Raw genomic sequence first — 23,241 nt, forward strand, 5'->3', positions numbered from 1 at the left:
GACTATTGCAAAACATTCAGCATCATTCATAACTATACCTATATTGAAGCAGTGTATTCAGCTTATCAAGAGTTTAAAATAGGAACAGAATATGGCTATTCAGCCATTCAAACCTGTTACTCAACAATTGGACCAGATCTTTTAATTTCTTCTGTCTACTACATAGGAAAAGGAAAGAATCTTTCAGGGTTTCAACTCTGCTACATAGGAACAGGGGAGGACTTGGTAGTGAGCTGGAAGCAGGGATTAATTTGGGATAGATTAGTCTTTAACAGTTGAACAGAAAGTAATGACTGCAGTGACACCGTGACCAGTGCTGTGTCCTTAATATTTGGAACTTATATCGATGGTTTTGAGAAATGGAACAAATGTATTGGAACTAGGTGTGTCAATGATGCTAAGATAGGCTGGAAACGTTGTTATCAAAGGAGGTAGAGAGTCTGTAAATCAATAATCAATGGACACCAAATTGGCAGATGGCATCTAATGCGGCAAACTGTGAACCCGTGAATTTTTTAGAAAGAATAAATGCATGTAAATTACATAAATGGAGAGAGATTAGAGAACTTGATGGTACAGTGTGCACTGGAAGGTTCACCCTGCCTGGTTCAGACATTTGGGGTTTTGCTCTATCTCCCTGATGTTTTGCTCTCTGATGTTCCCAATGGCCCCATTGCTTAGTACACATAGGATATTTTGATGTAGTTGGTTGGCGGTCAGGAGTTGTGAGGGGACTGTATATTGAACAGAGTATCAAGGGAGTGGCCTTTATCCAAGGTACCATGCTTGGAGACCCAAAGACAATGGGAGTTGCTGACTGCTTCTGGATGAAGAGGTTGTGGCTACTGCCAGGACAGTGAGTACTCATCAACATGATGTACTGTGCATAGTCACACTGCAAGACTAATGGAGTGAGAGATAGTGGGTCTAATCACAAGACTGAGAACATAAAATCAAGGCATTGTCTGAGCAGCTGAAATGATTAGTTTCATTCTCAAACCAACTTACAGAACCAGCTCAGACACTTCATTATTCACAGGGTATGGGGATCACAAAATGCCCACAGAGTAGTTAAGAAACAACTGCATTTTTGTGTGTCTGGAGTCACATGTAGGCCAGATCAGCTAGGATAGAAACAAAAAAAACTGCAGATGCTTGAATCTGAAATACACAGGCAGGAGGCTGGAAGAACACAGCAGGCCAGGCAGCATCAGGAGGTGGAGAAGTTGATGTTTCGGCTGTAACCCTTCTTCAGGGTCCTGCTAGGATGGCAGTTTCCTGCCCTAAAGCACATTAGTGAACCAAATGTTTTTTTTCCTGACAATCGACAATGGTTATCATTCGACTTTGCTGTCTGAAATTTTATTGAATTCAAATTCCAACATCTGCCATAGCAGGATTTCAACTCAAGCTCCCAGAGCATGACCTGGGTCTTTGGATGAATAGCCTAGCAATAATACTATTCAGTTATCACCGTAAATTTAGATGCGATACCTGCTCAGTATGGAGCACTGTGCAGACCAGGCTAGTGTCCTGCTCAATACAAATCTGCAACATGTGCGAACTGGAACACTATGCAGACCATATCAGTGTATTGATCTGTAAACCCAGATAAGATATCTGTCCAGCATGGGAATCAGTGCAGACCATCTCAGTGCATTGATCTATAAACCCGGATTAAGTATATAGGGCTATGCAGACAAAAATCACGTTAATCTAAATACCCAGAACAGATAATCTGTCCAGCATGGGAAGTGTTATACAGCTGAGGTTGACCACTCACTGAGAACTGAAACTGAAACACCCAAAGGAGAGCACCTCCTTCGATAATCTAGAAAAAGAGTGTGAAAAGTAGTGTAACCTGCTTCTCAGCAACTTCTTGTAGTTAAATAAAATAAATCTTTGATATGCACTTTAAGATCACTAATTAGCAATTCATTTATCTAATTGTAACAGTGAACAAAATAACTAACCTGTTAATAAACTGAACAAACCTCTCTTACCACTAACTATTACTGAATAAAACAAGATTCTAATGGTATGTTGTGCAAACAAATGCAATTTTCACATATATATTGTTATAAAGTTGTAGGTGTGTACTGTACCTTTAAGAGAGAGTGAAAGCTAGAAAAGCACAGAGTATACTGAACAATTTAAAAATGTAACATTTGGCTGTGAAACAAATAGCTGAGCAGAGTTTCTATGTTATGCAACAAATTAGATTTTGGCCAATCAGTATAAATTATGCCCCAATATACAAAAACCCAATTGAATTTGAATTTTACTGTTTTGACGACATCAAACCAATGAGATGATCCAATGTTTTGGGGTATAAAAATCAGGCATTTTGAGTAGTTAACCACAGAGACAAAAAGCACCATATTACCCACAGACTCCTTTCTAAAATGTATCTTTTCACATGAAATCTATGAAGACCAAGGAAAAGACAACACAGGAAAATCTAAAGAGGAAGATACAAAGGCAAGACAAGCAGCTGGCCGGTTTTGAAATTTGATTTTTTTTTGTAAATCTTAATCAGGCATTTATCCAATCAGTATATTGTTGTAAAGTGGGAAGTAGATAAATCAATCAGACAAAGGAGGCTTATTGTGTAAATAGTTATTGTTTAATGATCTCTTTTCTTGGAGTTGCAAAATAAATTGCTTTTTTTCCATAAATAATGGAGTTTGGGTAGTTTTTTGTCACTCATGCGCATACAGATTACAAGGTGAGGTGAGCTTTTCTGTGTGTCAGGGTGAAATGAGCAGAAGGGTTTACCTCATGTCATAACAGTCTGGGAGCTCAGGTCTGTGATTTGGTCGAGTTTAGACAGTTGCAGTGCGAGATTGGGATAGATTTGGGTTAGAAAAAAGGCCCAGTAGATTTAAACACTTGCCAGTTGGTGTCCGAGATCTTTAAATAAACGTAGGTGAGACAATTTGTTTAATTTTGGTTACTTGTGGTTGGTTAAATTAAAAGTAATAGAAATGGCTCTTCAAGTTGTTGAAGAGGTTCTGGGGTTTGAAGGTGATCCCCAAATTTGCTAAGAAAGTTTAGAAGGAAAGAAGAAGATCTTACTTTTAGAATTAGCAAATAGGTTAGAATTGGCTTTAACCAGGGACAAAAGTAAAGCTGAAATTGTAAGGGAATTACTCAACAGATAAGTGCAGCAAAGAGTTAGAAAAACTTAAATTACAATTGAGGAAAATGGAGTTAGGAGATAAACAAAGGGAGAGAGAAAGAGAAAGAGAGAGAGAGAGGAAAAAGGAGAGAGGAGGTTCATAGCTGAGCAAAGAGAGAGAGAGAGAAGAAAAGGAGAGAGAAAAAGAGAGAGAATTTGAGTTTGAGAAGTTGTGGCTTAGTTAGTAAAGTCAAGTTAAAAGGATAGAGATTAAAAGAGTGATATATACAAATAGTGATATATACAATAGTGATATATACAAATATGTCAAAACTCTGCCACAGTTTGATGAAAAATATGTTGATACCTCCTTTATTTCATTTGAAAACTTGGCTAGGCAGATAGAGTGATCCAAGGACTTGTGGGTAATGCTAGTTCAGACTAATCATGGCAGGCAGAACTAGTGAGGTATTTGCTGCGCTGTCAGGTGAGGGGTTAAGAGATTTTGAAGAGGTCAAACAGGCTATTTTGAGTGCTTATGAATTGATACCAGAAGCGTATAGACAGTGGTTCAGAAACATAAAGAAGGAACCAAGTCAGACTTAAGCTAAGTTCAAAAGAATTGTTGGGCCGAAGGGCATGTTTCCACAATGTAGGGAATCTAATCTAATCTAATTAAACATTGTCATTTTGATAGATGGGTACGGGCCTTCAGTATAGACAAGACCTATGAGGCTCTAAGAGAGATTATTCAGCTGGAAGAATTTAAAACTCACTTCCAGACATGATAACAATTCACATGGATGAACAGAAAGTTCAGGAAGTGAGAAGGGCACCATAGTTGGCAGATGAATGCATATTGGTGCATAAGACAAGCTTTGGTCAAGAATTTTATCCTGTGAGGGATAGAAGTTGGGAGAAGGGGCGATTCTATGCATTGAGGCAAAGAGTAGAGAACACTGATAAGTGTTTACTGCAAGTTAAAAAGTAAGGGTGGAAAGGAGATGAAAGGCCTCAGGTATTTCCATTGTGGTAAAGAGGGACACGTAAAGTCACAGTGCTGGTTGTTAAAGAAAGGCACCATGGGAAAAGATGTGGTAAAAGAAGCTGAGCCAGTGGCACTAGGGAAAGTAGTAGAGGAAACCCCCAAAAAAGTCGGAGTTGCAGGAGAGTGTACAGTACTGAATTAGTGCCCGATCTAATTAAATGATTTGCCTTTGTAGGTAAAGTGTACTCAGAAAGAACAGAGGAAGAAAGGCAAGCAGTTATGATGTTGAGAGGTACAGGATCTAACCAGTCGTTAATAGTAAGAGATGAATGTATTTGCACTCTTTCTGACCTGTTACCTAAGAGAGTGGTAATTTGTGGGATAATTGAACAGAAATTTAGTGTTCCCCTATGTAAGATCAGGTTGGAGTGCCAACTCAAGACTGGGGAAATAACAGTGGGAGTGATTAACAGACTGTCAGTTTGAGGAATCCAGTTTGTTCTTGGGAATGTAGCAGGGTCCAAGGTGGGAGTGACACCCCTTGTTGTGGAGAATCCAAAGGAAGACCAAGAAACTGAGGAGTCAAAAGAAAAATACCCTGGCATTTTCCCAGACTGTGTAGTAACAAATCCCACTATCATAAGTCACAGCTTGAAGCAAAAACTAAAGAGAAGATGAAGAGTTGAGGTTCAGTTAGATGACACCCTGTTTAAAGTAGATGCAAGAAAAACCTGAACAAGCACAGGTCAGGCAGAAGTGTTCATTCCTGAAAGGCGAATAGACTTGCAACAGAAAGATGAGACAATGAAAAATATATATGTTGATGCATACTCAGAAAAGTAGGCAGAGAATATTCCTGAGGATTATTATCTGAAAGATAGAATCCTAAAATGAAAATGGAGACCACGGCAGGATAGTGCAGAGGAGAAATAAGCCGAAGTGCACCAGATTGTGTTGCTGGTAGTATACAGACAGGAAGTGTTATGGGTAGCACATGAACTACCTGTCAGAGGTCACTTGGGTGTACAGAAGACTCAGCCTAAGGTACAAAAACATGTTTATTGGCCTGGAGTGCACAAGGATGTGGTAAACTTTTGCCGTATGTGTCATAAATGTCAAATGGTAGGTAAAACCCAGGCAATCATAAAACCAGCACCTTTGTCACCAACTCCCACATTCAAAGAACCTTTCACGTGGGTTATAATTGATTGTGGAGGTCCCCTCCCAAGAACTAAAAATGGGAACCAGTCCTTGCTAACCATAATGGACATGTCTACCAGATTTCCAGAGACAATTCCTTCCCAGAGCTTTAAGGAAAAAGGGTGGGAGAGGAGTTAGTAGCTTTCTTCATGAGGTATGGCCTACCCAGAGAGATTCAATCAGACCAAGGGTATAATTTTACTGCTAGCCTCTTTAAAGAAGTCATGGATATGTTAGGCATTCAGCACTTTAGATCAAGTGTGTATCATCCTGAATCCCAGGGAGCTTCAGAAAGGTGGCATCAGATCCTGAAGACCATGTTGAGAGCGTACTGTCAGGATTACCCTAATGATTGGGATAAAGGTATCCCATTTGTATTATTTGTCATTCGAGATGCCCCAAACAAATCTACTCAGTTTACTCCTTTGAGTTTTTGTTTGGACATGAACTGAGAGGCCCTTTGAAATTAATTAAACAGAAATTGACAGGACCAAAGTCAGAGGTCTCACACTTGGATTATGTATCAGAGGTGAGGGAGAGATTAAATCGAGTAGGTGAGTCAGCTAAACAGCACCTAAAGAAGGCACAGCATAGAATGAAGCAGGTGACAGATAAAAATTCTGACATTCGGACATTTTCCCATTGGGATGACATATAACTATTATTAGTACTATTAATTAGTACTATTACCAGCTTATTATTACCCATCAAAGACAAGTTTTGTGGTCCCTATCATATTGAGAAAAATATTGAGTCAGGTGAACTATCTGGTAAAAATGCTAGACAGGAAAAAACTGTTGTTGGTATGTTATGTGAATGTATTGAAACCTTGTTATAGTAGAGAAGGAACTTGAGAAACAGGTGTTAGTTACTGCCCTGCAGAATAAGGAATCAAATCCAAATGTTGTGGAGTTTGATGTGCTTCATAATACATTAAACAATGAGGAAGGCCTTTCGGAGTGGGATAGGTTAGTAAACAATCTGTCTCAGGATGAGGACATATGCAGGAATAAGATGGGGAGGACTGATGTTATTTTGAATGAGGTAGATAGAGGGAATGCTGTTTCAATAAAACAACATCCCTATTAGCTTTGAACGACTGCGAAAAGCAAAATTGGTAATAAATTTGATCAAAACCAAATTCGTGAAAGCAGAGGTAACGTTCTTGGGACATAAATTTGGTCATGGAAGATTGACTCCAAGGAACGCAAAGACAAAGGCCATCGAGGAATTTCCATGACCAACCTCAAAGAAAGAGGGGCTTCGATTTTTGGGACTAAGCAAATTCTTTCAGAAGTTTGTTTTAAACATCAGCAGTGTAGTGGCATCGTTAACAAATTTGCTGAAGAAGAACACAAAATTTCAGTGGACAGAACAATGCCAGGAGGCATTTGAAAATTTAAAAGCAAGATTAACCACCGCACCAGTTTTGGCTACACCAAACCTTCAAAGTTGCAAATGACACTAACGATATTGGAGTTGGAGCTGTACTGCTGGAGGAAGATGAAGATGGAATTGATCTGCCAGTTGGTTATTTTTCAAAGAAACTCAACACCCACCAAAAAAAACTCTACCATCAAAAAAGAACTATTGAGTTTGGTGCTGGCCTTACAACATGTTTTTGAAATTTGACTTTTGTTGTAAATGTTTATGTCACGAACAATGTATCGGAGATGGTTGTATATTTGGATCACAATCCTCTTACATTCTTGGATTGCTTTGAAAACAAGAATATGAGATTGTTTCATTAGATTCTAATGTTACAGACTTTCAATTTACTTTCAATACATGTTGCAGGTCAAAGAATATCATAGCATATGTGTTATCGTAGATTTAACTGATAAAGTATAGTCAAGATAGAGTAGATACCAATGTTAAATATAAATGTGGAAAACGTTTAAAATGAACTTTGATTATGAACTATCTATGTCATGATAATGTGGTTAAGAAATAGAGAAAAAAATGAAGCAATCTTTTCACTCTGATGGTTCATGTTTTCTTAAGGGGGAATGTGTTTTGAAGTTGTAGACATGTATTGTATCTTTAAGAGAGAGTGAAAGCTGGCACAGATCGAGAAAAGCACAGAATGTGCTGAAAAATTCAATGATGTAACATTTGGCTCTGAAACAAATGGCTGAGCTGAGTTGCCATGTTACAGAACAAATTGAACTTTGGCTAATCGATTTAAATGATGCCCCAAGATGATAAAACTCAAGCAAATTTGAATTTTAATGTTTTTCTGACATCAAACCAAGGAGACAATCCAATGAGATGTTTTGGGTTATAGAAATCAAGTAGTTTGAACAGTTAGCCATAGAGACAAAGAGTGCCTTACTGCTCACAGACCCTCTCTCTGGAAGGTATCTTTTCACATGAAATCTGTGCAGCAGGAGACCGAAGAAAAGATGACCCAGGAAAATCTACAGAAGAAAATATAAAGGGAAGACCGACAGCTGGTCTGTTTTGAAATTTGTTTTTTTTTGTAAATCTTAATCGGTGTTTTATCGGATCAGTATATTACTATAGAGTGGGATATAGTTAAAATGTTCAGACAAAGGAGGCTTACAGCGTAGATAGTTAAAAATCACACAACACCAGGTTATAGTCCAACAGGTTTAATTGGAAGCACAAATATAGTTGTTGTTTAATGTTCTCATTTCTTGTAGTTAAAGAATAAATTGCTGATTTTTTTCTTTCAATCTTGGAATATGGGTAGCTCCTTGTCACTCATACTTTCACAGATTATGAAGCGAAGTGAGCTTTTTTGTTTGTCTGGTTTAAATTAGTAGAAGAGTTTACCCTGAGTTGTAACAATTTGGGAGCTCAGGTCTTTGATTTGTACAGGTTTAGCCCATGTCGTAACAATACATAAAAAAAGAATTTAGTCTGTTGAACTTTGCAACCAGGTTACATCCTCCAGAACATTCTGTGCCTTCACCTTCGATTCTTCAGTCAGGAAATTAATTAGGTGTGCGACGGTACCGTGGTAAATAGATGGTGCTTTCTCTAACAGTTGTTATCTCTAGCAGATGGCGCTTTGCTCTGCTGATTTTCCACCTGACCCCTTTTTGTTTATACACTTGATGATACATCAATATTTTTACAATAGGATTGGTCTTAGGTTGTCAAAACTATCAGATTCAAATGTAATAAGTTTTTCCATCAATGTGCCTGGTTCAAATTGATTGGCTAAATTCAAAAATCTTGTCTTGGGAAGAATGTTGTTTGGTCTGCTATCTGTATGGACTTACGATACAAATGTTTTTAATTTGTGTGCTCTCTGTAGTTGAAAACTTTCAAGCTGTTGTTCACAGACATCCCTAAGCACCAAAACAAAAGTCTTTTAAGAGTACCACACAATTCTTTCCCCCACCCCCCAGCATTTTATAAACACCAATTTTGCAACACTTTCCCCTATTAAGAAAAAAAATCTATCAATATGTAAAGATGGCTTTGTTTCTTTTTTTCTGAAATCTTAACACGATTGCATTACTTGGTTCATAGTTCATTAATCTATACTTACACATTTATATTAATTCTATTTACATATAACATTGGACATTATTGTTTCTACCTGAAATAAATAGTTTTCTTTTAAACCAGCAATAAAGCATTTGCAATTACATTTTCACAAACTGTGCCATGTACAATCTGTAAATTAAATGCTTGTAACATGAGATGCCAATTAAATAAACTGGTGTTCTTGTCTTCAAATCTTTCCAGGTGAAAATGAGGACTGCAGATGCTGGAGATTAGAGTTAAGAGTGTGGTGCTGGAAAAGCATAGCAAGTCAGGCAGCAGGAGCAGGAGAATCGACGTTTTGGGCAAAAACCCTCTATCAGAAATGGGGCTGTGAGCTGAGGGGCTGGAGAGATCTACGGATTGCATTCTCCATCCCAATCTACCTATCGTATTCTCAGCTACCTTCCCCCCAGCCTCACCCCTTTCCATTCATCTCTCTACCCCTTCAGCTCACAGCCCCATTCCTGATGAAGGGCTTTTGCCCAAAATATTGATTCTCCTGCTCCTTGGATGCTGCCTGAACTGCTGTGCTTTTCCAGCACCACACTCTCGAATTTAAATCTTTCCAGCTATGTCAAAGATTTGTGATCGGTATACGCAGCCAGAACTGTTGCATTTTTGGCAACGTAGACATTAAATTTGTATCAGGTCATTAACAAACTCAATGACTCTTTTTCAGTGGTTTAATAAGATTTCTGGTGGATATTAAGGATTGTTTTGAAAAATGATTTATTGGTCTTTCAACTCCACACTCCTCTTCCTGTCACAACACAGCTCCAACATCTGCATCACTTGTGTTGATGGCGACTTTGAAGGGTTTCAGAAAATTTGCTGTGCCTAAAACCGATGCGATTGTTAACACTGCTTTTAAATTCTCAAATGCCATCTTACATTATTCTGTCCAACGTGACCTTGTGTTCATTTTTAACAAATCCATCAACAATGCCACTATGCTACTGAAGTTCGGGATAAATTTCATGTAGAGTACCCTTAAGCCTTCGTCTTCATGTTCCTCAGTGTCATGTGTCTCTATGTAATGTTGTGTCCTAAGAATATCACTTCTATCTTTGCAAATTCGTTTTTTGCCAGGTTTAGTGCAACTTTGACTGCCATAGTTTTTTAAGGAGCTCTGCCAAATGCACCATGTGATCTCTCCATGAATGGCTAAAGATCACTGAGTCATCTATGTAGACAGCACAATCAGTCAATCCTACAACTACGCTGTTTATAAGCCTTTGAAAAGTGGCTTTGTGTGATTTTCATTCCAAGGTGCATTATTTTAAACTAATATAGTCTGTTTGGGGTTACAAATGCAGAAACTTGTTTTGCTCTCCCTGACAAAGGTACATGACATTAACCGTGAAGTTAGTCCAACTTTGTGATGTAAATGGCTTGTCCTACATTTTTCATATATTCCTCCAGCCTTGGAATTGGTCTGAGTCAGATTTGGATACAGTGTTGACCTACTGATCATCTATGCAGAATCATTGAGTGCCAAGAGGTTTGGGACACAACACAATCAGTGAACTCCACTTGCTTTGACTAGGCTTTATGATGTCTTCTTGTAGCATCGCTTTCAATTCCTTCTGAACCTGCATTGCTTTGAGAGGATTAAGACAGTAAGGATATTGTTTTATCTGAACAGCATTCAGTATGTCAACCTCATGTACTATGTCATTCATCCTCCCCATTCTATTTGTAGATAAGTCCTAACAGTTCCTTCAGAACTTCCTCATTATTTAATATATTCTGAGGCACATCAAAATCCAAATTTTCTGGATTTGATTCCTCACTCTGCGTGGCAGTAACTAATGTCACAAAGTCGAAAGCATATATGTTCACTTTAATATAGAGAGTATTTTCTGAATATTGAAGTGAACGTAAAGTGTAGGTTCAGCTGCCTGAATGGAAAAGCTGGAAGAGGGGCTGTTCCAAAATAGATACATGTAACAATTGGCAGTTAAATGGATGCCTGGATTGTTACTGTTTTGACAACAATATGAATTTAATGAATGAGGTTAAATTATGCTCAGGATACTAAAAGGCAATTGAGTTTGAATTTATTGTTTTGACAACATCATAGAAATGACAGAGAACGATCTTGGGGGATATAATAAAGGCAGGCATTTTGAAAATGGGTCAGAGCAACTGCCACTGAAGAGGAGAGCAACTGCAACCAATCAGCCGAACAATTTCCATAGATGTGGAGAGTTAACTGCTCATCTAAAACTTTGCTCTCAAAGAAAGTAGAAGACACTCTCGATCAAAGGTACCTTTTCCTGTAAAACATACTCACAGTAAAAAGAAAGGAGAATATCCAGGGAGATCAGCAGATGGAAGTTTAAAGACAATGGAAAAGACAGAGAATGTGTAGGCTTGAGATTAATTTAATGTGACGTTTAATTAGTGTTTTATTAGAACAGCATGTTGTTATGATACGGGGTATCCCTCCTGCTAAATGTAAAACTAGCAACACAGAAAATATTTATCCCATGCAGTAATCTGTGAAAATATGAGTGGCCAAGAAGTATTTAAAGTAAAAATTAACAACTTTATTTCTTAAAGTATAACAGAGAATAATTAACTAACAACTGTTTACCATTCCTTATTCTAACCTGCCTTCTGTAATACTAGTCCAATAAAACTCCCAATTAAGATTTACAAAGCCACACTTACTTCAAAACCAGGCAGCTTTCATTTTCCAATTCCTGTGTCTTCTTTTCTTTTTCTTCAGAATTTCTGTGTCCCAGGTTACTGATCAAAGAAGTACTTCTAAGACAGATTTTTTTTTAAGAAGCCTGGTACACGTTAGGCTTGGCAGTTCTCCGCTCAACTGTTCAATTATTCCCAGAGCATCGGATTATGTCCTTGGCTTTTAAGGTTGTCAACATACTCAATTTAAACTTGATTGAAAATTGGTTTTTTTGTCAGGGTATACTTTAAACTGATTGGCCAGATTCAAATTTATCTTTGTCTCCAGGCAACGAACTACTCAAGTTGTTCAATGCAGTGTTACATACCTTGTTGCCTTACTGAGAACACCTCGTGCTGGGTCTGGTAGTTCTGCTGCTTTTAATTCTCTTAAAGGTACACCCACAGCTTCATAACAATGTTGATGGGATTGCGTTCAGTTAGGGGAAAGAGTGTTCAGTTTTTTAATAGTTTTGCTTAGTGTTCTGTTAGGAAAATAAGTTGTTATTTTTTTTCTTTGACTAGTGGAAATTAGGAGTTCTATTTTACTCCCTCATACTTCTAACAGATTACGAATCAAGGCAACCTTTTCTTTGGTTTTAATTAACAGAGATGTTTGACCTCCATTTCATAACAGTAATATCTATTTCTCTGGTTCCCTTTCACTGTAAATAGTAATTTTTAAGCATGTTCAAATGACATACCTGATCTTTTTTTTTCCTATCTGACATCTTTAACAGATAATGCATCTGACTTAATTTCTTTATCTGATCAGGACTACCAAACCTTGTTTTGAAGGGATTTCCTACCATTAGTAACAGCATCAATGCTTTATTCCCCATGGACAAACATTCAAATTTTAGATTTCTTATCGACTTCCTGCATCATTAGGCGTTGTGCCATCTTCTAATGTTTTCTAGCTAATTCACTCACTCTGCTTAAACTTTGTCTCACCTCAAATACAAAATCTAACTGTGGATCTCTGAGTACAGAGGTATTAACTTTTCTTTAATTGATTCTATAGGTCCTCTTATGACATGTCTGAATATCAATTCAAATGAAGTAAACAGGTTTGATTCATTTAGAGCATCCCTAATATTAAATAATGTAAATGGGATACCTTTATCCCAATCATTTGGGGAATTCTGGCAATATTCCCTCAAAATGGTATTTAGGGTCTCTTGGGAGAAAGTGAGGACTGCAGATGGTGGAGATCAGAGCTGAAAAATGTGTTGCTAGAAAAGCGCAGCAGGTCAGGCAGCATCCAAGGAGCAGGAGAATCGATGTTCCGGGTATAAGCCCTTCTTCAGGAATTCCTGAAGAAGGGCTTATACCCGGAACATCGATTCTCCTGCTCTTTGGATGCTGCCTGACCTGCTGCGCTTTTCCAGCAACACATTTTTCAGCTCATTTAGGGTCTCTTGTCACTTTTCCAATGCTCACTGGGATTCAGCATGGTATACATTTCATTTAAAGTGTTTGACGCCTAAAGTATCCATGACCTCCTTGAATAATTTGGCAGTAAATCTGGGCTCTTGGTCAGACTGAATCTCCCTGGGTAGTCCATAATGGGTAAAGAAAGCAAGCAACTCCTCTACAACCTTTGTTGCCTTAACATTCCATAATGGAATTGCCTCCAGAAAGCTTGTGGTTAGTAAATACCAATTCCCATTTTTGGTTTCAGGGAGGGGACCTACACAATCAATCAAAACCCATGTAAACGGTTCAAACGGTTCTTTAAAAGCAGGAATTGCATCAAAATCCAAAGCTTTCCTACCATCTGACATGTATGACAGGTATGGCAATATTTAACCACATCTTTATGTAATTCAAGCCAATAAAAATATTTCTGTATCTTAGCCTGAGTCTTTCTCACTCCTAAATGCTCTCCTTGAGATAAGTTGTGTGCTATCCCCAATATTTCCCATCTATATGCTACCAGCAGCACAATCTGGTGAACTTCCACTTACTTCTCATCTGGACTAACTTTCCAAGGTCTCCGTTTCTATCTCAAGATATCATCCTTAAATTTATAGCATTCTGGAATACATTTGGATCCCCTTTCCCAAGGTTTATGATATAAATGTTTTATCATCTCATCATTTTGTTGTACCTCCATTAATCCTTCACAACTGAACACCTCTGCCTCATCTTCTACTGGTTTAAGATTTACCTGTACCATCTCATTAAACAGAGTATCAGCCAATGGAATGTCAATTTCTTCATCTTTCTCTTTTGTTTTTCCTTCTTGTTTAACTTATGGTTGTTGGATTTTGTCACCACACTGTCTGGAAATATTTCACGGCATTTTCCTCTTCTTCCTTTGGCTTTTCAAAAACAATGGGCATCAATCTCACCTACTTTACCGTTTTCCAAGATCAAACTGTATTCCTGGAACAACCAATTTTTCCATGGCTCCCACTGTCACTTACCCAGTCTTAATTGGACTTTCCAGCCTCATCTTACACTCCTCCTCTCTCCATTTATTCCACTGATTACCATTCACTTGCACAATAATTCAGAAGGAGTGCAAATATTTTCATCTCTTACTATTCAAGGCAGACTGGCTGCAGTATCTCTCAATAACTTAACTTTTTTTTTACCTTCCTCCTTGTTCTACTTCAGTAAATATTACTCATGCTATTGAAGCTTTTGAAAGGTCAGGCACAATCTTATTACCCAGCCCGTGACTAGGCTGTGCACTCTCCTGCCGCTCTTGACTTCTCTTAAGCTTTCATTCATTGCCTTAATTAATCTCATTGGTTCAACCTCCTTGACCACGTCCTTTTTCCCAGTGCCCCTCTTATTCTACCGGCACTTTGACTTTGTGTGTCCTGCGTTATTGCTGTGATAACACCAGGGATCTTTCCCATCTTTTTCGCCCTCTTGGATTTCTTTATTCACATGTGGTAAACAGTTCCCAGTGTGATCTTGTTTTTGATTTTATCACAGAATCACCTTTTTTCCAATTTCTATCCCTCATGGAATGGCATTGCTGTTGGAAGCGAGGTTTTGATGTATCTGTATTCAGCCACAATTTTTGCAGCTTTTCTTGCAGTTTCAACTTTCTGTTCCTCAACACAAGTTCTTATCACTTCTGGAAGTGATTTTTTTTTTATTCCTCTAGCAGAATAATACCTCTAAGAGCCTCATATGTCTTTTCTATCTTTAATGCTCTCATCCATCTATCGAAGTTATTCTGTTTAATTCTTTCAAAGTCTGACCTGGTTCCCTTCTTACGTTTCTGAACCATTATCTGAATGCTGCTGGTTCTAATTTGTAGGCACTCAAAATAGCCATTTTTTTACTTCTTCATATCATCCTTACACCTCCTCTGATAGCACTGCAAACACCTCAGTAGCCCTGCCTACCAACTTGGTCTGAATTAACATTACCCACACAGTCTCTGACCAGTTCATCTCTTTATCCAATTTCTTGAAAGAAATGGAAAAAGCTTCTATATCCTTTTCTGCACCCCACTCTATGGCATCCCTCTCATTCAATGCCAGCCTGATTTACCTACTAAAAGTACTCGCCATCACCTGAATACCCCTGGATATTCCATGATCCCTGGCGCGGGTGCCAACTTTAAAAGGCCAAAGAGCACACGGTTGATCTTTCTCAGTTTGGAGCTGCCATGCACAGTTCACCCTGAGCATGGCAGATCAGGGGCAATTACACCGTGATTTGTCAATGGGGCAGGAAGATCCTGGTGGATGGGCCAGTACAGAGGAGGACCATTCTCTTCCCAGAGGAGGCCACACCGCCAGACCTACCGAGCATGGTCTAAGCTCACCACCCAGCTCAGAGCAGTATCTACAGTTAGAACAAACATCAATACCTTTCCCATCTCTGCCAAGATAAATATCATTATATCCTCGAAAAACTTATCTTGTGAATTGGCGGATCATGCTGAGCAGGAACTTACCTTGTGCATGCTGAGCAGGAACGGAAATGGGGCTGCTGAGTAAGTGAGGTTATATATTTGAATGGTTGCTTTACTTGCAACACGACATAGGTAGTGTCTCCCACCCATCCTCCAACTCTAACCAAAAGAAAAGTTTCTGTGCGTCGATTTGGTAAGGTTATTAGTTTTGTTTATTGCTTCTTTGGGAATTTAGAATAGTGGAAATGGATGTTTTGGTCAGTTGAATGCTTCTCTTCTAGAATGTGGGTGTAAGGGTCACCACTCATGTCCCTGCTAACTTCATCTGTAGGAAGTGCACCCAACTCCAGCTCCTCGAGAACCATGTTAGGGAACTGGAGCTGGAGCTGGATAAACATCGGAACATTCGGGAGGCTGAGGGGGTAATTGAGAGGAGTTACAGGGAGATAGTCACACCTCAGGTACAGGAAAACGGTTGATGGGTTACAGCCAGGAGATGGAAATGGAACAGGCAAACAGTGTAGGGATCCCCTGTGACAAGTGCAGTGCACTGCAGACCCCAACACCCTCTGGGTGAAAAACAATCCACAAATCCTGTCTGAACCTCAGAGCCTTCACTCTAAAAGTTTGCTCCCTTGTTCTTGACACTTTAATTAAAAGAAACAGCCAATTTCTATTCACCCTGTCCATGCCCCTTGTAATCTTACATACCTGGAGATATGATGTGGATGAGCTGGTGTTGGACTGGGCTGGACAAAATTAAAAATCACACAACATCAGGTTATAGACCAACAGGTTTGTTTGGAGGCACTAGCTTTCGAAACACTGCTCCTTTATCGGTAGTTGTGATGCAGGGCCATAGAACACAGAATTTATAGCAAAACATTACAGTGTCATGCTAATAAAATGATACATTTAACAAATCTTGACTGTTGTTAAGTCTTTCATCTTTTAGAATGGATTACAACTTATGGTTCATTAATATGTGAATCCCAGAATTTCTTTTAAGTTGCATCCTTGAGATAAGTTTAGGTTTTAGAAAAAAAAGATGACATCTCAGCTCAGACAATGCCTTAAAGGTATAAGGTCAGAGTCTGTCTGGTATCTGAACCTTGACTCAGACTGGTTCTATTTCCAAATGGGAATTAACAAAATATTATATGGATTGACTGTTTGCATTGACTGCCTACAGGTTGTGTATTTTTTTGAGCAAAAGAGAATGCATCTGTAAATATAATTCTGCAGATACAAATTGACCACATAGCCTTATATGTGTGTGCACATGCAGAAGAGAGAGAGAGAAAGAGAGAGAGTGCACATGAGAGAGTGTGTGTTTGTGTGTGTGTGCAAGCTTGGTAAAGTGTGTGTGAGTTGGGAGTGAGTGTGGGGTGTGTATGTGTGTGTGTATGAGAGAGAACGTGTGAATGACAGAGAATCTGCATGAGTGTGTGAGTATGTAAGAGTGTGCGTGTGAGAGTGTATAGTGTAGTGGGGTCAACTATAGTGTCATATGAATAACATTTGGGTCACTATCATTTTTCCAATTGTTACAACCTCCACTATCATGAAACTCTGGAAAACTTTCATTTCTCTGTTTGTCATAAAGTCATAGAGTTTTACAGCATAGAACAGGCCCTTTGGTCCAAACTTATCCGTGTGGACTAAAATGTCCATCCTTGCCAACCCCATTTCCCTGCACTTTGCCTATATCCTTCTAAACCTTTCCTATCTATGTACTTGTCCGAATGCCTTTTAAATGTTGTTAATGTACTCAACCACTTCCACTGGCAGCTCATTCCAGCTCTGCGTTAAAAAAAAGTTGCCCCTCAGGTTCCCTTTTATTCTTTCCCCTCTCATCCTAAACTGAAGCCCCCTAGTCCCTGATTCCCCAACCCAGTATAAAAGACTGAGTACATTAAGGCTATCCATGTCTCTCATGATCTTGTACACTTCAACAAGATCCCCCCACAGTCTCCTATGCTGTCAAGAAAAAAAGTCCTAATTTGTCTAGACTCTCCCTATAACTCAGATTGTTGAGTCCTAGCAATATCCTTGTAAATTTTTCTGCACTTTTTCCAGTTGAATGATATCCTTCCTATGGCAAGGTGACCAAAACTGACCACAATACTCCAAATATTCACTGACATTCTACACAACTGCAACATAACTTCCCAAAGTCCTGACTGATGAAGGCTAGTGTGCCAAAAGCCTTCTCCACTGCCCTGTCTACCTATGACTCCATTTTCAGAGAACTGTGCACTGAACTCTAAGTTTCCTCTGTTCTGCTACATTCCTCAAGGCCCAACCATTCACCATGAAACTCCTACCTTGATTTGACATTACAAAATTCAAGACCTCACACTTATCTATATTAAACTCCATTTGCCATTTATGAGTCTCCTTCCCCATCTGATTAAGATTCTTCTGCAATTTCTGAGAACCTTCTTCACTGTCCACAGTGCTGCCTATTTTAGTGTCATCTGCAAACTTGCTAATCATGCCTTGTACATTCTCATCTCAAGCACTGATACAGATAACAAACAGTAATGGGCTCATACCGAACCACAAGGCACTCCACTATCATAGGCCTCCAGTCTAACAAGCTCCTTCCGCTTTTACTCTCTGCTTCCTATCAAGACAATTGTGAATCCAATTTGCCAGCTCTGCCTGCATTCCATGTGAATGAACTTTCCAGAGTAACCTGGACTACATTGAAACACATCCAAGGCCTCACTGAAATCCACATAGACTACATCTTTCGTCCTTCCCTCATCAACCTTCCTGGTCACTTCACCAAAGAACTTGAACAAATTTGTGAGGCATGATCACCCACTCACAAAGCCATGCTCACTATTCCTAATCAAACCCTATGTTTCCAAATGCATGTATACCTTATCTCTCAGAATCTTCTCAAGTTGTTAGATTTACTGGTCTATAGTTCCCAGGTTTTTCTTTGCAGCCCTTCTTGAACAAGGACACAGCATTCATAGCCTCCTGTTTTCTGGGACCTTACCCCGTGGCCAACAATGATGCAAAAATATAGAATCATAAAATCCCTAGAGTGTGGAAACAGGCCCTTCGGCCCAACAAGTTCACACCAACCCTTCAAAGAGTAACCCACCCATATCCATTCCCCTGCCCTATTGTCCTATCTATACCACAGACTAATGCACCTAACCCGCACATCCCTGAACACTATGGGCAATTTAGCATGGTCAATTCACCTAACCTGCACATCTCTGGACTGGAGGAAACCAGAGCACTCAGAGGGCACCGAAGCAGACATGGGGAGAATGTGCAAACTCCACACAGAACATCACTCAAGACTGGAATCAAGCCTGGGTCCCTGGCGCTGTGAGGCAGCAGTGCTAAATACTGAGCCACCATGAAGCCCAAGGGTCCCTGCAATTTCTTCTCCAGCCTCTTGAAGCATTCTTGGGTATACCAGATCAGGACAGGAAATTTATCCACTGGCATACATTCTCATACATCCAACACCTTCTGTACTGTGAACAGGACGGTTCCCAAGATATGATCACTAACATCCCCAAGTAAACACAGAGCAGAATTATTCATTGCCTTAAGATATGTGTGTCTGTGCATGTGTCAGTGCATGTGTGTCTCTGAACCTCATTTTTTTCTAGAAAATGACCCAATCCAAGATTAATATCATTGGTCATATGATAAACTGGTTACATTTAAAGTTTGTTGTAACCAGTGAGGGATATGGTTAGAAAAGAAAATAGTCACCCTCCAACATTGGTCGGAATATGGATGAGAATCTATGAAAGGGCCGTTCAATTCTGACCATGGAGGTCAGAATCTGGTAGAAATAGTTAATTGTTTTAGAATGAAGGTGCCGTGGCTGTTATCAAGACAGTGGATAACATGACATTCAGTACAGGATCATACACTAACTGCACATTAATGCGGTGAGAGTTTATTCAAATCCTTGACCTCTCTCTATCTCTATCAATGTGGGGAATGGGGGTTGGGTTGGGGAAATGTCCTTAGAAGCACTTAAACTATCCAGAATCACGTAGCCCAAATAAGAAGGAAAAAGCATGGGTGTTTTTGCCTTATCAGTGTCTGTTTAGAACATAATGAATGTTTGTCCATCACCTCAAGTTTCAATGCAATCACCTCTTATTCTCTCACAGCACTACAGATTACTCTTCACTTATCCTCATGGTACCATCATCTCAGGGATTAGTCTGGTGAAACTCCTCTACACTGTCGCTGTTGCAAGATCATTCCTCTTAAAGGGGAGAAAATTTGTCCACAATACGCCCGAACACTGCCTGAACAAGACTCTCAGGGTTGATGACAATCATTATTTTTCCTCACTTAGTTGTCTCTGTTTCTTTCTTGTGGTGTTAAAAGCCAATCTTTCTGTATCCATTGCGACTGAAGTGGAATTTAAAAGTTTCTTACATCTATATATTTAAGCATCAATTAAACCAGCACCAGAGCTATCGATGGAGATGAACATCAGTGTTGGAGAGAGATTCAATGAGAAAGAATGCACCTGAAGTAGGGAATGGCCACCTACCTGAATAGAAATTATTTGTTGGAATATGGGAAACAGGCAGGGGAAAGGAGCCAACTTTACTTTTTCAGATTCCCTTCGGCCCAACAAGTCCACACCGACCCTCCAAAGAGTAACCCCCCCCCACCTGACTAATGCACCTAACAACTATGCACAATTTAGCATAGCCAATTCACCAGCAATGCTAACCACTGAGCCACCGTGTTCTTCTTTCATGGATGTGTGCAGCCCTAGTCAGGTCAGTATGTTATGCTGTCTTGAACTGAGTGGCTAGCTCAGTGTTCCACAGAATAATAAAGAATGAAACACATTGCTGTGGGTTTGCAGTCACATGGAGACCTGACTGGGGAAAGATGACACATTGCCTTCTCTAAAGAACATGAGACAACAGATTGGCTCTTTTGTAACAAATTATGGTGGTTTCATTAAAATTCTACAAATTTCCTTCATGAGATACCAAAAGATTCTGTGCATCTAGATTATGAGTCAATGACTTAAGCACCATACACTGTCTTCCCATCTCTCAGATTCTGTGGAAAGGACAAGTTAATATCTCAAATGCAATTACTTTGTCATGGACACATGGTTGGAAGCGACTGAAAACAATTGTACCAGATTTAACAATGACACAAATGATGGTTTATTCAGAAGTTGCACTGAGACTGAGGAGGAGACTGGGATATTATGATGGTGGTACTGGACAGGATTGGTGCCGGAGTGGATATGAAGACACAAATCTGTGCATGACGAAAAGGATCATGGAATTTGAGAATGCTCTGGTTCCTTCTCGCATATATGTGAGTAATTTGTAAATAGTAATTTGGTGGTTAGAATTTGTAAGGAATGGAATTTTTGATCAAAACTGAAAACATTGACTTCTACCTTTCCAAAACTAAATAGCACGACCAGCAATTCAGTTTAACCTGGTTTAAAATACAGATAGAATGACTTACCAGGAACACCAACTATAGCGAGGATGGGATAGTAACCACCTTGAATAATCCAAAGAATGTCCAGGATCCGTGATGCTAATGATATCCACGGCTGCGAAAGATAGTAAAGACCCCAGGATAAAGTCCTGCCCATTGTTGTAATGTTACAGTTCGATGTTCTCAGATTCTGATCTTTCCTCCCCCTTTCTCTGCAACTGCTGATTCCTGCTAGTGCTGTAGGTGATGCTTCTGCTCATACTATAGGATAACACATTTAAATGATTCCCCTTATTCATTGAAGAGAGAAATCCTCTGGGGACACATTTGGGATCCACTGAGACAGTCATTAATCATAGTCGCATGAACAAATAGCTCCAATTACCCTGTTTCAATTCAGTACTATTTTATTGAAATTAAAAACAATGTTTGAAATATACACATTCTGAATGGGATATGTGAGGTTGACTTAGGGAAGGAATGTTGGAGATAGTAGATTGATTGTGTGTAATTATGGCAGTAATGCCAGAGGATTGTCAGAACAGATAAGAGAATGAGGAGGCACGGTGGCTCAGTGGTTAGCACTGCTGCCTCACAGCACCAGGGTACCAGGTGCGATTCCAGCCTCGGGCGACTCTCTGTGTGGAGTTTGCACATTCTCCCTGTGTCTGCGTGGGTTTCCTCCGGGTGCTCCGGTTTCCTCCCACAGTCCAAAGATGTACAGGTCAGGTGAATTGGCCATGCTAAATTGCTCATAATGTTAGGTGCATTAGTCAGATGGAAATGGATCTGAGTGGGTTGCACCTTGGAGGTCAGTGTGGACTGGTTGGGCTGGAGGGCCTGTTTCCACACTGTAGGGAATCTAATCGAATGATCAGGGAGAAGGTAGGGCCGATCAGGGATAGCGGAGGGAACTTGTGCATGGCGTCTGAGCAAATAGGAGAAGCCCTAAATAAGATTTTTGCTTTGGTTTTCACCCAGAAAAGGGAACTTGTTGTAAATGAAAACTTAGAGGAGCTGGGCTAGTCTTGACCAGATCAAGATTGATGAAGATGATGCGCTAGAAATTTTGGCAAACATTCAGATTGATAAGTCCCCAGGGCCAGACCAGATTTAAGTTGAAACTTTATTGCTGGAACAGCACAGCAGGTCAGGCAGCATCCAGGGAACAGGAGATTCGACGTTTCGGGCACAGGCCCTTCTTCAGGAATGAGCAGAGAGTGTTCAGCAGGAGAAGATAAAAGGTAGGGAGGAGGGACTTGGAGGAGGGGCGTTGGAAATGTGATAGGTGGAAAGAGGTCAAGGTGAGGGTGATAGGTCGGAGTAGGATGGAGGCGGAGAGGTCAAGAAGAAGACTGCAGGTCAGGAAGTGAGAAAGGAGGTTGCCAAGCCATGGGCGAGGATATTTGCATCCTCACTCTCCATGGGAGTCATACTAGAGGGAAGGCGGCAAATGTTGTTCCACTTTTCGAGAAGGGTAATAGGGAAATCCCTGGCAATTTCTGTGGTCAGCAAAGTTTTGGAAAGAATTCTGAGGGATAGAATTTATGACTATTTGGCAAAGCACAGTGTGATTAAAAGTAGTCAGCATGGATTTGTGAGGGGCAGGTCATACCTCACAAATCTTATTGAGTTCTTTGAGGAGGGGTCAAGACAGGTTGATGACAGTCGAGCAGTGGATGTGGCTTATATGAATTTCAGCAAGCCATTTGATAAGGTTTCCCATGGTAGGCTTATTCATAAAGTCAGGAAGTATGAGATACAGGAAGATTTGCCTATCTGAATTCAGAATTGGCAGGCTGACAGAAGGCAGAGAGTGGTTGTAGATGGAAAGTATTCTGCCTGGAGGTCAGTGTTGAGTGGCCTCTCGCAGGATCTGTTCTTGGACCTCTGCTCTTTGTAGCTTTTATAAATCACTTGGATGAGGAGGTTGAGGGGTGGGTTAGTAAATTTGCAGATGACAGGTATCGTTGATAGTATAGAGGGCTATTGCAGGCTGCAGCTCGACATAGACAGGATGCAGAGCTGGGCTGAGAAATGACAGATGGAGTTCAACCTGGATAATTGCCAAGTGATGCATTTTGGAAGGTTGAACTCGAATGTTGAATATAGGATTAAAAACAGGATTCTTGGCAGAGTGGAGGAACAGAGGGATCTGGGTGTGCAAGTATACAGATCCCTCAAAGTTGCCACCCAAGTGGATAGGGTTGTTCCCTGCAGAGCACTGCATGTTGGACAGTTTATAGATTAATGCACTGCTATGGTATGCACAGGTCACCCGATGACAGATACCTATTCTGGGTTTATAGAATGATGTTCTGGTGAATTACCAACTTGACCTGTTGACATATGAAT

Source organism: Chiloscyllium plagiosum, unplaced genomic scaffold (genome assembly GCF_037043375.1).
Source record: "Chiloscyllium plagiosum isolate Xiang-an unplaced genomic scaffold, Cpla_swu_hap1 HiC_scaffold_39, whole genome shotgun sequence".
Lineage (NCBI taxonomy): Eukaryota > Metazoa > Chordata > Chondrichthyes > Orectolobiformes > Hemiscylliidae > Chiloscyllium > Chiloscyllium plagiosum.